The 4,361-nt window shown below is 52.2% G+C and overlaps 1 long non-coding RNA gene across 2 annotated transcripts; it reads right to left on the bottom strand.

Annotated features, from left to right (window-relative positions):
* Window positions 1–3,288: 3,288 nt before the first annotated feature.
* Gm39071 lies at window positions 3,289–4,361 on the bottom strand. 2 transcript variants are annotated; one of them, XR_869869.3, is made up of 3 exons: window positions 4,245–4,361; window positions 3,729–3,863; window positions 3,289–3,437 (listed from the first exon to the last, which is right to left on the bottom strand). It is a non-coding gene; the product is annotated as a predicted gene, 39071 (long non-coding RNA). The 2 variants fall into 2 exon arrangements; XR_869870.2 differs by having other exon boundaries at window positions 3,729–3,927.

A 4,361-nucleotide genomic window follows, 5' to 3' on the forward strand; every position in this document is an offset into this window, starting at 1 on the left:
CAAGAGTCCGATCTCTGCTATAACAGGGGTCCTGTTATACACAATGAAGGCCAAGACGTCTCTGCTCATTACTACTGTCCAGTGCTCAGTGGAGACCAGGCTCTGAGTGCCCCCTGTAAGTGTGTGTGTGTGTGTGTGTGTGTGTGTGTGTGTGTGTGTGGTGCCATGCAATGGCCGACAAAGCTCTTTGTACCCTACTATACCTCTGAAGGTGTTCTAGGCCTGGAGCAGGTGGGAAAGCTGGCCCTCATTAAAAACTGAAGCACCTGGCAAGCCAGGGGGGTCAGGGGGAGACAGCTCCTTGAACAGCTGCCTCTGGCAACAAGGAGCCTCACTATTTTGCAGTGGTGATTGCCATAGCAGCTTCACACAAACATACTTGGGAGGTAGGCCCACTATGGTGGCAGGTGCTAGATGCATATAGCTGTTAAATTAATTAATAAAAAAATTCTTTGAGATCCTATGAGATAGGGTATACCATGTTCCAGGCTGTTCGTGAACTTGACAGGTATCAGAGAATGGCTTTAAATTTCTCATCTCCTGCCTCCACCTCCCGAGTGCTGGGATGACAGATTTGTGTGAGCACAGCTGGTGTGGGCAGTGCTGGGCATGGAAGCCAGGGCACATGTCAGGCAGGCTCTCTAACAACTTAAAATTCAGTTCCTGCACACGCCTGTAATCACAGCACTCAGGATACCAAGGCAGGAGGATTGCTGTGAGTTTGGATGCAGCCTGGGATACACAGCAAAACCCTGAAGCGAAAAATCCAGTTTCTTAGTTCCATTAGCCACACTTCAGACACATAGTAGTGGCTAGTAGCTGCTACCAGGCCAGCACAGAGATGAGTATAGACAATCTCTGAAAGTCCTGTTAGACAACATGAACCCAGAACCCATGTCTCCCACCGACAGGGTTTCGTTTGCATGTCGGAGTACACTTGGCCGTCTAACACTACCTTCCAAGGATGTGGTTCCTGCAAGGTTCTTGGAGGTAGGGTCAGGCAGGGCGCAGGCCAAATGCTTGAGTCTACTACTCAGTCTTATGGCTGAAGCTTTGGACAAGCCACTTTGTCTCACTCCAGCTGTGATCTCATCTATGCGGTACAGACAGGATTGCCAGCTGCCACAGTTATTACTAACTAACAACAGGTGAGTCCCCAGCTCTGTTCTGCAGCCCATGTACTCTCAGGCTGGGCTGTCACCATGGAAACCTATGTCTGGCTCACTGGTAGCACGAGGCTTGATTCCAGAAGGAGATGGTCATCTAGGTGACTGGTAAGATATGTGACATGATCAGTCCAAAACTGTTGCTAGGTCCCATCTGGGCTTGTACATGGCCCTGTGGGACAGGACCACAGGAGAGACACCATGCTTACAAAGTTTACATGAGAGGGCCTGCATGGGTTTTGGAACAACAGAGATAATGGGGGAGGGGGAAAAATCAGCCTCATGGTGTGGTATTGGGCAGAACCATGCAAGGATGGGGAGAGACTGGGAGGTTGGGAGGGAGGGCCTGAGCAGACACAGTGGAAAGTGGCCAGTTGGGGGCGGGGACCCAGAGGAAGAGTATCAGAAACTAGGCCATGTTGCTGCAGTTGGGTACGGCATGGTTTGGGTGGGGGGCAGGGTGTGTGTGGGGGGCATGTATTGGAAAAGACGAAGCCTGGAGACCAATGGTGTTGGTTGCAGAAAGAGGAAGGCTGGGGGACTGTGCAGCAAAGGTGACCTCTCCTCGGTGTGTTTCCTCTAGCCAGCGTCTCCAAGGCTTGAGAGCGGAGGCTGACACCAGGCTAGCAGCAGACAAGCCAGGAAGTTCTTGTCCGCTTCCAGTGGACACTTCTCCTCCAGACCTTGCCTGTAAACACTATTTATTTTGGAAAGCAACTGCTCTGTTTTCAAATAAAACGTTGGGACATGCGGTATTGGATTTCCCTGATCTGACATTGACCTAGAAAAATGTGCTGGCAGGCACAGAAAATGTGATGGCCCACTGTGCTGGCAGGCACCAGTGTCTGCTCTTGGCTGCCGACTGACTGCAAAGGTTAAGATGTGAGAGAGCAGGCGGGGCCTCCTCCCTGCTGGGGGCAGGTTCTTGCCGCAAAGAAGAAGGCAGCTGAAGGCTAGGTGACAGTGTGGGCTTCTCAAAGCCTGTGTGTGCATGGTCATGAGGAGCAAGAAGAGAGATACCCAGTGAAGATGGGACATAGGTGGACCCTGGAGAAGAAGCTGGTGAAGAGGGCTGGGGGCTGGGCCAATATTCAGACCAAGAGCAGCCATAAGATGTGCTGAAGTAGTCAGGGTACAGTTCTCAGGAAAATGGCCAATGTGACTTGAGCCCTAGGGGAGGCCTGGAGTTCATTCTTATCATCCTTCAAAGGACAGGCTTTAAGAGACGGAGTGGTCATATCTACCTTCAGGCGGAGGTCACGGTGTGTCTCAGGCTGGCAGGAGACTGGGAACGTCTATAAGGGGACAGGGGAACCAGGGAGGAAGTACATTCCAGAAGCCCCTTGCCATAGTAGGAACCTAGACATCTGGGGTCATCTGAGACACAGAGTCCTGATATCATGAATAAAGGAGACTCAGAGAGCAATAAGAAACCACTGCAGAGTCACTAAATCTCCCAGAATCCCCCAGCAGAGCCAGGGACCTTATTCTGTTTCACAGTGTATTCCGTATCCCCTTCATCACTGCTTCCCCCACTCCTATCTCCCGGCCAATGGGATGAACTGAGATGAGAGATGCACAGTCGCCAGCTTGGAGCACGGTAAAACCTCAAGAAACGGGTGGCTGCATTGCAGCTTCACCACTCAGCATGGCATGCCTCAGTGTCCTTATTTGTACACTACAAATAATACCCAACTGTGCCTCACAGGGCTGCTGGGGAGGGCCAGAGATATGGCCCAGAGCACCTGACTAGCATGCAGGATGCCCTGGGCTTCATTCTTAGCACCATATACACCGTGGGTGTGTAGTGGTGGCCCACACTTGTAAAACTAGGACTGGAGAGGTGGAGGTAGGTGTCCAAGGTTGTCCTCTGCCACATAGTCAGTTCAAGGTCACCCTGGGCCATGTGAGGAGACCCTATTTCAAACCAACAAACAAAAACCAAACACTGGAGGGGATTAGATGAGCTCATACACACAAAAGCATTCAAATATTGCCGGCGCTGAATAACCACAGCTGTTTGCCATATTAAACATTATACTCATCTGTCTCTCCATGCGCTCCTCAGTGTCTTTATAGAGAGTCTGCAGTGTTCTGGGTACTGGGGATCCCCCAGGGGCAGGAGGCACGACAGACCAACTGTCAATCAACTGGTGAATCGCCTGGCAGGAGCAACCTCAGCGAGAAAGGCTTGTTTTGGCTTACTGTTTGAAGAGGGTACAGTCCTTCATGGTAGAGAGGGCAGGGCAACAGGAGTGGCTTCTTCCAAACCTGCAGGGACATGGGGCAGCCATTTCACACGTGGCAGGCGGCTAGGTCAGGAAGTCACAAATAGGATCTGAAACTGGATCAGGCTGTAGCCCTTAAATCCTGTCCCCACCCCCACTTCCACACCCACCCCATGTCTCTGGTCCCAAAGGTTTTACAACTTCCCACAACAGTGCCAGCAGCTGATGAAACAGTGGGTGTTCAATACTTGGGCCGACAGGGGACATTTCACACTTAAACCAGAGCAGTCCTCAGACTATCGGTGCCCGTGTTCCGGTGCCTGGACTTGGTTACCATGCCGCCTCAAGTGGCTGAGGAACTGTGGTTACAGATGGAAGGGATGCTATTCTGGGATTGCCCGGGTGTGTCCATCTCATCTGAAGGCCCTTATAAGGAGAGTGCAGGTGAGCCAGCGCGCAGGTGGACGTCCTGATGGCAGAGGAGGCAGAGGTTATGAGTGAGGTGACTGTGGCTTTGGGGATGAAGCCTGAACCTAGGACCAAGAAAGGGAAGGAGATGGAAAGTGGCCGGGCCGCCCTTCACGGTAGCTTGATAAGACTGGACCGTCCAGAATGATATAAATTCTCATGGCTTTAAGCCACCAACTTTGGGGAGTTATAGCAACCAAAGGAAACTAACACAAGCCCTTCGGCTCGGAGTCTCTAGCCTTTTAAGGACAGACACACAGTAAGAAACAAAGGCAGGACATACTGCATCTGGGATCAAGGGTCAGACGATGACAGGCCACCCCTCTGTCCCTCCCACTCAGCCACTCCTCCCCCACCCTCCCCCACCCCCTGGGCCTCACACCTCCGCTCTGTCTGCCTACGGTGTCCAGAGCTCCCTGGCTCTGGCTGGAATAGAAGCACACAGAGAGGCAGCTTGTGAGGCTCCTGGGCTAGAGAGGACCAGGTGTGTAGTTTCTGC

The sequence above is a fragment of the Mus musculus genome, chromosome 7 (genome assembly GCF_000001635.26).
Source record: "Mus musculus strain C57BL/6J chromosome 7, GRCm38.p6 C57BL/6J".
Classification (NCBI taxonomy): domain Eukaryota; kingdom Metazoa; phylum Chordata; class Mammalia; order Rodentia; family Muridae; genus Mus; species Mus musculus.